General features: G+C 46.2%; 1 long non-coding RNA gene across 2 annotated transcripts; it reads right to left on the reverse strand.

The window, feature by feature from the left end:
- Nucleotides 1–391: 391 nt before the first annotated feature.
- On the reverse strand, nucleotides 392–8,496 carry LOC120247369. 2 transcript variants are annotated; one of them, XR_005532284.1, is made up of 4 exons: nucleotides 8,433–8,496; nucleotides 8,078–8,299; nucleotides 5,341–5,466; nucleotides 392–689 (listed from the first exon to the last, which is right to left on the reverse strand). It is a non-coding gene; the product is annotated as an uncharacterized LOC120247369 (long non-coding RNA). The 2 variants fall into 2 exon arrangements; XR_005532283.1 differs by lacking the exon at nucleotides 392–689 and having other exon boundaries at nucleotides 5,258–5,466.
- Between the last annotated feature and the right edge of the window lie 2,445 nt (nucleotides 8,497–10,941).

Consider the following 10,941-nt stretch of genomic DNA (forward strand, 5'->3'; position numbering starts at 1 on the left):
TCAAGGGTTGGAGCTTGCCATAGCGTCACCCACCCAGAAGGTGGGAGGGTGGCCATGGTCAAGGGTTAGCGGCTTGAGACCAGCTATGCTGGAATCCTCCCCTGCTCTTTGTGTGTGACTTTGGGTAAGTCAACTAACTTTAGGAGCCTCATTTTCTTCCCTACGAAATGGGGATAACGCTACCTGCTGAGATTATTATAGGGGATTAGATCACAGGTATGGCTCCAGTGACAGCACCGTGTTGCAGTCATTATTAGGTTTAAAGGGCAGAGTTGCTTGCCCAGTAAAAATGTAACCGAGACACAAGGTCCAAAGGCACCTGGGCCCTGGTGTGCCAAGGGGGCCAGGTTTGGCCACTGGTGGCTAGTAAATCCAGGGGTAGGGAGATGACTGGTGGTGGGACAAGAATTTATTTCGGTGAGGTTCGCAAGGGAAAGACAGCAGACTAATGACGTAGACCCTGTCTCCAACGTGCTGAAAATGTTTCCAGGTTTGTATCAGGAAAACGTGGGACACAGGTTGGCTGGTATGCGCAACTAGACAGTAGAGGTCAAGTCGATCATTGACTCGGGGTCAATCACACGGGGTCCTGCTGGCATTAGGACAATCCTTATTGCCTGAGGGGTGAGTGTCTGTCCTGTTCTCAGGATGTTTGGCGGCCAGATCTTTTGCCTGGGTTGAAAAATAGGCTGGAAAGAGGAACATCATCAGTTAGAAAGTATAGAGTAAGATCAAAATGGAGGTAGCTTAAGGCAAAAACTGGGTCCCCCTTCAAAGACATGTTGCATGTTTTTATGATGTGAGGATGCAGGGACACCTTCGTCTGTGGCATACTGCCTGTGAGTTTCCACTTCACACTTGGACTGTGGAGCTAGCACCTTATCAGGAGTGCCTGAAACTGTACCCAATCTAACGTGAGTCCTTTCCTTGGTGAGTCGCAGGCAGAAACCAGCAGTTGTTGTTGCACCAAGGGAACTTTATCTGCGGCAAAGATCACAAGGAATAATTTTCAAAGCCATGACTCCCTGGGCAGGAGTGAGTGGGTTCCTGTTATTTAGGGTAAGGCTGAATTTTCAGGAAGGGGGGTTTTGTCATCCCAGGTAAAGGCTGGTAGAATGCTGTGCAGGAAGCCTTAGAAAATGTGTCTATGCTACATGCCTCCCGTGTTATGGGAATGATGCCTGTGTTCCTTCCTGGGTGGAGATTATAACACTTATTATAAGGCTGAGGTAACTGTCAAGCCACAGGCTCTGGGCATGCTCTGGGAACTGGTATAAAATGGATGGTCCCTTGGGCTCCATCAATCTCGGGCAAGGACTTCAGGGCTTTGCTTGTTCATAGGCTGGAACCACATCAGTTGACCTTGAACCCCGGGCTTCTGCAGAGCCAACTAGTGGATTTGTTAGTGGGGTCTGAAAAGACATAACAGCTCATGAGGGGGAAACAAACGGTCCTCTGGAAACCAAGGTTTCAACTTTCTGCTAGTTTTAGCCTCATTAACCCTTCGGGGCACAGTTTTAAACTATCCCACTGACTTTATTCGCTCCTGTTCCCACCGGATGTGCAAAATTCTTTGGTGCTTTTGTGTTCTAACATGGAGCACTAACTGGTAGTCCAGCATGCACAGAGTAATGTAAAAAGTTCTATTTCTTTAGAGAATCCCATAATCAGAGAGGTTAGAGCTGAAAAGCATGCAAAGCAGAAAGAGGCTAATAGGGGATTAAGTTGAATGTAGACAGTGCAGTTCGATACCTGTTCTCTCTAGCCCTCCAGCCTCACGGCCTCTCCTGCTAGACTTCTTGACCACAGACCCTGTAGAATGCTCCCTGGTGGTGCAGGGGCTCCCACTTCTAACTGACCATCAGAAGCACCTGCAAACCTTTTTAGAGATCCCTGAGCTCACCTGCGAAGATTCAGATTCTCTACATCTGGGATCTAGCCAGGGAAGCTGGAGTTTGGACAATTTGCCAGGTGTTTCTGATCCAGTTGCCTAAACCACCATATGATGCCTATTTAGGACATGGAAGGACTGTGTCCACATAGGATAATGGATACTCAGCCCCTCATTGATTCAGAGCAGAAAGACTGGTTGGCATCTAAGATGGCTGTGATGTTCTAGCATCTTTTCCTCCTCTAAATTGAGGGCATTTGGTACCTGGTTCATATGCTTCTTTTAAGTTTTTTTTATTATTGTTGAGAGAGAGAGAGAGACAGAGTGTGAATGGGGGAGAGGCATAGAGAGAGGGAAACACAGAAGTGAAGCAGACTCCAGGCTCTGAGCTGTCAGCACAGAGCCCGACACAGGGCTTGAACCCACAAGCCGTGAGATTATGACCTGAGCCGAAGTTGGATGTTTAACCCACTGAGCCAAGCAGGTGCCCCGAATATCAGCCTTTCTGATATGGATGTCCTGAGCCAGGTGTCTACCAAGAACAATTGTGGCTTCATGACTACGGCATAAACTTGAGGTTATTACTCTTCATTATGGCTTTAGGTTGTCGTTACAGGTTTGCCTAGTTTAGGAGATGGTGCTGTCATTTTTTTTTTTTTAATGTTTTATTTATTTCTAGGAGAGAGAGAGAGACAGCATGAGCAGGGGAGGGCCAGAGAGAGAGGGAGTCACAGACTGAAACAGGCTCCAGGCTCTGAGCTGGCAGTCAGCACAGAGCCCGACACGGGGCCCGAACCCACAAACCGCGAGATCATGACCTGAGCGAAAGTCGGACGCTTAACCGACTAAGCCACCCAGGTGCCCCGGTGCTGTCATTCTTTAACTCAGTGCTACTGCCCTCTCTGGAGAAGTTGGAAGATTTTCTCCTTTTTCAGCCTGTGTTAAACCCACCTTTTTCTTTGCACCTACCAGAGAAATAGCAAGCAGCACAGTCTTCCCCTCCAGGCTGTTTTGTGAGTGTTGAGTAGCCTCTTTTTTTTAAATCAGATTCTATCACCTCCTCTGCATAAACCTTGGGACAGCTTCCTCTACACATTCCTAAAAGATCTGCCCTTTAAATTCACCTCCCTTTCCTGCCCTCTCAGCTCACTGGGTTTCTTTAAACTTGAACTTGCCAAGTGTTCTTTTGCCTAGAGCAGAGACTGCCTCAATTCTCCAGCATCGGTTCTCCAGGGGATTATTCCAGACCATTCTTGGTAATTGTATTCCCCTTGTCAGGGACTGGATCAGATCAGACAAGCCTAAACCAAATTGGATTAATGAGAAGGGAGGGGAATTCAGCAGAGGGGCGTCTGGGAAGAAGGTCTTCCCTTCTAAGAGAGCCAAGGGAAGAGGTGGGTGTGGATAAGTCTGCTGGTAGCTGTTTTTACAGTCCTGTGGGATGGCGGGCTGGGGATGAAATCCATGCTGAACATGGCCAAGTAGAGAGAGAAAGGAATTCCTCATATTGTTAAATTCCTGAATCAACCATCCCCATTGTTGGGCATGTCTCCAGACTTGCTGTTATGTGAGAGATTTCCTTATTACTGAAGGCGTTTTTTTCTGAGTAGAGATGATTTTTTTGAGAGAGAGAGAAAGTGAGCATGCGTGTGGCAGAGGAAGAGAGAGAGAATCCTTAGCAGGCTCCACTCTCAGCATGAAGCCAGATGCGGGGCATGATCTTACCACCGTTGAGAACATGAACTGAGTAGAAATGAACAGATGCTCAACCGACTGAGCCAACCAGGCATGAGTGAGGAGATATTTTTGCTTATAACCAACCTCATCCTAAATGTTCCACGCTGTTCTCTCTGCCTTGGATCTTCCCATTGCCAGTCTATCACCATGATTATAGTTCTCTTTTTCAGACAGGCCATCACCATCTGTCTTATTTAACAACAACAGCTCCTACCTCATACAAGAATTACTCTGTGACTTCTCTTTATGCCCTTCATAGGGGACACGTATTACCATCTTAACTTACATTATGTATTATTTCCTTAGCATCTGTCTTCACTACATCTAATCTCCACAAGGGTAGACGCTGTGTCCTGGTCACTGTCATATCTTGCCCATAGTAGGTGCTCAATAAATATTTGGTAGGTCTCTTCCAAACCAGCACTCTTCTGTGAGCAGAGCCTTCTGGCCAGTGCTCCATGGAGGCCAGGGCAAGAAGGAATACAGCAAGCATGGGAAGTATTTCTTTCCTATTCTGGAGAGTATTCAAAAGGTTGATTGGATGTTTAATGGATACCCGTTGAAAAAAAAATCCAGAGCAGTGGACTATCAAATGTTGCCATTGTATATACCAATTACTGTTTCTCAAATTTTAAAGCCATATTTCCTTTAATTAACATAGAACTCTCCCAGCAGTACCCTCTCTGGGATGCATCACACACACACACACACACATACACACACATACACACACACACACCACAGGACACATACAGTCCTTCTTAGGAACCCCCCAACCTCAAGAAGAATCAGTTGAGGTTCATTTCTGCCTTGTATTATAAATCTAAGAGATCTCCTGTTCTCTTTTCTTTCCCTGCTCCAGAGACATAACGTGGTTGAGAATCTGGTTTTCCAGCTGGCCCGGGTTTGAGTGCATGTTAGGAACAAATGTTTCCCCAGTTTGCTGCAGAAGTAAGACTCCTAGCTTTGCAGAGAACTTGGTCACTAAGTGCCAGGATGACAGTGACTGTTTACAGATCGCTCATAACGTGCTGGGCACTGTGCTTGGCTCCTTAGCTGCTTGATCTGATTTCATCCTCGTATGAATCCAATGAGGTAGATGCAATGTCGGGCTTAGACAGATGCTAACTAATTCAACCAAAGCCAGGCCTGCACCAGTCCTGAACCTGCGCTGTGAGCCATTTCTCTGTTGATTAAGTGTCATATCAGAGACCATGTGGCCTCGGTGTCCCCCGGGGCAGAGCACAAGCATTCTCCGGCGGGGACGGAGCGCCAGGGCGTCTGTTCTGCATCTAGCCCTTGATGCACAGCCCATCTGGGGAGGTGGCTGCAGCTGGCCTCACAACCTTGCAGGGGGACGTCTCTGGGGAGCCATGCAACAGGCCCCTTTGGAGAGTGACAGCAGTGTCGTTGAGATAAGAAATAATGCAATTCTCCCGGCAGAACTGCGGTCTTCCAGCCCATATAAATGATTCCTTTAGTAATTTTGCCAAGGATTATGTGTTATGTGTGCTTGGGGAACCAACACAGCCTGAGAATCCGTCAATACTTCTAGAGCAGGGTGCGTGCAATCAGTCAAGCATTCCAAAAAAAAAATGTAGTCAATGATTTTAACAGCAAGTGGTTTTGAGTATGAAAAGATTTGACTCTGGTTTTCACTCTAACCACCTCCCCCCCACCCTCGCCAAGATTCACCCTGAGCAATTTCTTACAGAATTAAAATGAAATGTTTTCTGAGGTAACAAATCTTCCAGTCTTATGGCTTAGAGCTTTATCACTTTCCAGCTAATGAGTCTGAAGAGAGATTTCGGAAGATTCTCGAGACTGCTGTAGAGACCCTGCAGAAAGAAACACAGGGAGCTGCTGTCAGAACCTAAATGTTTGGGTTGCAAGTTAGCCTCTTCGTAGTGCCCTGGGAATGGCAAAGAGCAGGCTGACAGAAGGAGCAGCTCAGTCCAAGTGGGGCGCCAGGGCTGAGGTCTCCGGGGCAGAGCTCAGTGAGGAGGGGCTGGCATTCACTAACTGGGGGCTGGTAACTCACTACTCCCTCCCTCGATTATGCATCAAGATCTGGCTTGGTTTATGTAATAGCAGTCGCAGCACGGAGCCATTCATCATTTTGTGAAGGCCCAAGAGTGCCTATGTCCTCTGGAAGTGGCATTTTCTTTGGAACAGAGGGGATGGTGATTTATTACCAGGTTATTGTATTTTGGAGCCTGAATTTTGGTGTTTGCAGTACTACAGGAAACATTACTGACAGAGCCTTACCAGTTTCTGGAAAACGTCCATTAACACCTTTGCAACCAGAATTATCTTTGAAGGGGGAAAGAAAAGAAGCATAATGGACGGCTAAGAACAGAGCCAAATGATGTCCTCGGGGACGAAGATGAGGTTATTACAAACCCAGCAAGTTTTGAAAGGAGGAACAAGATGGCTTTGATCGTGAGTGAATGTCTCAGGCATCCCTGAGAAGGCCACCCATTGCGAGCTCTGCCGGGGTGGGTTCCAGCTTCCACAGCTCCTCAGTGACCTGTGTCTCTTCTCCATCTGTCCTGGGTCTTGTTCTATGTGTCACAACTCACGTCCAAAATTGACACTCAGGTCCAAATTCTCATCCTCCCGTGGGACCCCAGCCTTCTCGTAATACATGTGTGGAGCCCTGTGTGCCATTGGCCAGTTTCCTCCCCATTCCTTCCTTCTCCAGCCTTGACCCCATGGCTGATTATATAACCGCTCTTACATCAAGTCCACCATCTGCTTTCCCTGTCCTACCTACTGAGATTGCCTTTAGTTGTATGTAACAGAATCTGGCATCTGTGACTTAATTAAATGGGGTTTCACTTTTTCCTTCATAAAAGAAATCTACAGGGCTGATACGCACATGAACAGTGCTCCCAGCAGGCTCTTTCTGCGTCCTAGTTCAGTCATTGTTCACACGGGGCTTTTGTTCTCATACTTGTTGCCTCTTGGTCACAACATGGCTGCTCTTACGTCTAGTACTGTGTCTGCATCCCAGGCAGGAAAATAGGAAGGATACAAGGCAAAGGGTATGTTCAAGTGGGGTGTGCTCACACACAAATTTGTAAAAAGCCCTTTCTTAAAAGGACCACCACTTAAAATGAGCTTAAATCTCAGTGGCCAGTCACAGGCCACCCATGGATACAAAGGAAGCTGATATACCTAAGTGCTTTCACTAAGCAGAGTAGGACTCTATTAATAAGAAGAGTGCGGAATGGATCTGGGCGAGACAACCGGCTGGCTCCGCCCTCCTGCACCCCCAGGCTGCTCCAGAAGGGGGCCACTGTGAACACATGGTCTCCTGCTCAGCATATCCCTCTCTGTCCTCAGAGGCTGTCCCATCTCTGCACTCTCCGCAAGCCCTCTGCCCAACCCCCTTCCGTGTTGTTCCTCTTTTGACAGGGACATGCCAACCATCAGGCAAGTCCTTGCTTGTGTAAACACACAGACATCCTTCTTTTATTAAGTTTCTGCAGACGAGTTCTCCTTGCCTCTCTCTCTCTCTCTCTCTCTCTCTCTCTCTCTGCTTCTGTAGCCCACCTCCTTGTCCACTCGGCCTCACTAAGCTCTCAACTTCTTCCTCTCTCCTGGCTGTATTCCCACAGCCTCTCAACACGATAGTATGAACTGTGTCATACGGAGAGACCCACCTGCATTAATATGTGTGAAGTGCTTAGAATAGTGACTGACCCGTAGAAATAGCTCTAAAAGACCTAGATGTTATGATGATTATTCTGAAAGAAAGAAAGAAAGAAAGAAAGAAAGAAAGAAAGAAAGAAAGAGAGAAAGAAAGAAAGAAAGAAAAAAAGAAAGAAAGAAAGAAAGAAAGAAAGAGAAAGAAAGAGAGAAAGAGAGAAGAGAAAGAAAGAGAGAAAGAGAGAAAAGAAAGAAAGAGAAAAGAAAGAAAAGGTGGGGCACCTGGGTGGCTCAGTCGGTTAAGCATCTGACTTCGACTCAGGTCATGATCTCACGGTTTGTGGGTTCGAGCCCCGTGTCAGGCTCTGTGCTGACAGCTCAGAGCCTGGAACCTGCTTTGAACTCTGTGTCTCCCTCTCTTTCTGCCCCTCTCCTGCTTGTGCTCTCTCTCTCTCTCTCTCTCAAAAATAAATAAACATTAAAAATTTTTTTTAATTTTAAAAAAAGAGAAGAGAAAAGAAGAAAAACAATACAGATACCCTTTGTTCTCTATCTCTATCCCTAGATCAATGTATCTGCTTGTAGAACCCAGGCACTTGAATATTCTAGAAAGGCCAGCTTCAGCATATCCTAAACCAAGATCACGTGACTTCCTCCTCAGGCTTGTTCACTGTCTCGGTAAATGGGACCAACACCCAGTTAGTCAAACCAGAGCCCAGGGGCCATCCTTAGCTCCCTGCTCCCACTTTGCCCCACACCCGGAAATCATGAAGTCAGTCAAGTAAACCTCCTAACCGTTTTAGAGTTTGCTCCTCCCACTCCATGCTGTGTTCACAGCCCGGGGGAATCCAGCAGCTTCTGGTTGATCTGCCCCGGCTTGGAGCACAGTCCTCTCGAAGGTCTCCCCCACGCCCTCCTGTGCAGCACACAGAATGCAGACCTGTGCACGGCGCTCTGCAGAGCAGGGCCGGCAGCTCGCGGGAGCAGGGTTAGCGAGCATCCCTCCTCCAAAGCTTCCTGGATGGTTAAGCAAAATTTAAGTAAGAGTTTTCTTTTTAAATATGGGCTATTTTCTAATGGGAAAAGTAAGAGGAGACTGCATTTCTCCCACGTGGTTCTAAAGGGCTGAATCTAGTTCTAGAATACACACCTGGTCTGTTTCGCGTAATGATGGAGCACCGGGGCAGCGGTGCTGGGGCCCCGTCTCTGTCCTGTCCTCCCACCTGCCACAGTGGCCCCTCCCCCATCTGGGCTGAAGTCACAATAATAGGGCATTCCTTCCCTTCTGGAAGGTCAGAACAGAGTGACAGAGTCCAGAGCTGGAACTCATGATATTTATAAATCTTCATTAAGCCAGAAATCATCCTTGCAGGGATGAGGAGAGAGCCTTGTCTTTAAGTGGGAACATTTTGTCAAAGAGCTTAAGGATCTTTGATCCCAAGTCATTTTTTTAAAAGTCTGCATTAGGTCAGAGAGGGGCTGGGATCATCATTGCTATCTGACAGGAGAGGGAGCTATAATACCAGATGGGAAGGGTAGTAGTAACTTGCTCACGGTGGTGGATCAGACGGATTTGAGCCAGATTTGATCCCCACACAATGTTCTCTTCACAGCTTACACGTCTCAGGTGAAATGCAGCTTGTCAAAAATCTGCTTATCTGGACTGTGGGTTGGTGCTGGAGGGTGAAGGCCAGACAGTGGGGTAGTCATACTATCAAATTAAGAACAATTTTTAAGGACAAATGGGAAGTAAAAGGAAAGGGGAAAGTATAATATAGAAGTCAACTTCTTCCAGCCCTCATACACTGATGACTCCTTATTTTTTTGTTTGTAATCTTATTGCTTCCATCAGTAGACCTAATACCACATCATTGTGTTTGCCCAGAGAAAGCACACTCTGGTTTCAGGCAGAAATGGCATTCTGAGGCAAGGGGTGAGGCTCAAACTCCTCCCAGGGGTCAGCCCAAGGCTGTGGGGCCCAGGTCTACATAGTGCTCACTTTTTCCTGGGGAGGAGAAAATAGGCAGTTGTCGGGTTATAATGTACAGAGCCCAAGGACTGAGGAAGAGTCAGGCAACTGGAGATATATAGCTAACAAAGGAATAAGTATTTTGAAACTTCAGCTTTTCCCTATTATGATCTAAAATCCTGAATTTTAAAAACCAGAGGTAAATAATCTGGATAGAAAGCCACTTGTATTTTGGGCACTGCCTGAATTCTCATTCTTGTCTTCCCAAAGCTTTTTTCCTAAGCAAAGCTGCTTCTGTTTCCAGCCATACCAACCAACTCTTCATGGACCATACTCTCTTATGCTTCTAGCCCTACTTCCTGGAACACTCTTCATTGCTTTCTCTACATGCTTGACTTCTACTTACATTACAAGAGTCAATTTTTCAGGACAGTAGAATAAGGACTCCTATATACCACTCTTCCAAAAAAACCAATAAGACTTGCAATAACTGTCAAACTCAACTTTATCAGAATTCTGGAGGGGCGCCTGGGTGGCTCAGTTGGTCGGATGTCCAACATTTACCTCTTCATTTTGGCTCAGGTCATGATCTCATGGTTCATGAGTTCGAGCCTCACATCAGGCTCTGTGCTGGCAGTACAGAGCCTACTTGGAACTCTCTTTCTTCCCTCTCTCTCTCTCTCTCTCTCTCTCTGCTCCTACCCAACTCATGCTCTCTCTTTCTCTCTTTCAAACAAATAAACTTAAAAATATTTTGAAAAGGGGTCCCTTGGTGGCTCAGTTGGATAACCCTTTGACTTTGATTCAGGTCATGATCTCACGGTTCCATTTGTGAGTTCAAGCCTTGCATTGGGCTCTGTGCTGACAGTGTGGAGTCAGCTTCAGATCCTCAGTCTCTGTCTGTCTCGGCCCCTTTCATGCACTCTCTCTCTCTCAAAATTAAAGAAAAATGTTAAAAAAAAGAATTCTGGAAATTAACTAGAGGCTTACAACAGCCTGAAGAGAGTTTGTTCAAGAAAGCTAAATTTAAGTGAGAACACAAAGATTTGTAGTATTTTTACTTGCCTTCATCCTATCTCCCTCTCACTAGCATCATGATAATCTTGAAGACCAACAGCCTCACAACTATGATAGCCGCAAAATAAGCACCCTAACAGCCACTGGAGGAGGAAGATCAGATTTGGAGCTCCCTCAAAGCCCCATCCTTAGAGAGTTATTACTATTTGACCTGTTTGGCCAGTCACTAAAAATCCCCGTTCTCACTACTTGACTTTATTTCACCTGACTCAGAACTCCATATGTATGAACAGCAATATCTTCAGGAAAATTGCTGAAAAAACTAAAAGCAACTGTTTAACACTGCAGCTTCCTGTAGCATTGTTAGCAGTTTGGGTTAACAAGAAGCTGATGAAAAAAAGTTAAAATGAAGAACTGAGTATGGGAGGCCTTTGTTGACTTTTGAAAAGTTCCAGCAAATTTTGTGGAATCTAAAAGATGATACACATATGAGTGCTATGTCCCTGCCCATAAGAAGTAGCAGGTTTTAAACTCTCACATCAAGCTCACCTTGAGGCTCTGGACAATCAGGAAGTAAAGGCTAAGGCACAATTGTAAACACTGGATCTTTGAAGCCATGCCTCAATATGCACATAGAGTCCCTCAGCAAGAGCTGAGGAAACATGTTGGTTCA

The sequence above is a fragment of the Hyaena hyaena genome, unplaced genomic scaffold (assembly GCF_003009895.1).
Source record: "Hyaena hyaena isolate Hyena2069 unplaced genomic scaffold, ASM300989v1 scaffold_515, whole genome shotgun sequence".
NCBI lineage: Eukaryota > Metazoa > Chordata > Mammalia > Carnivora > Hyaenidae > Hyaena > Hyaena hyaena.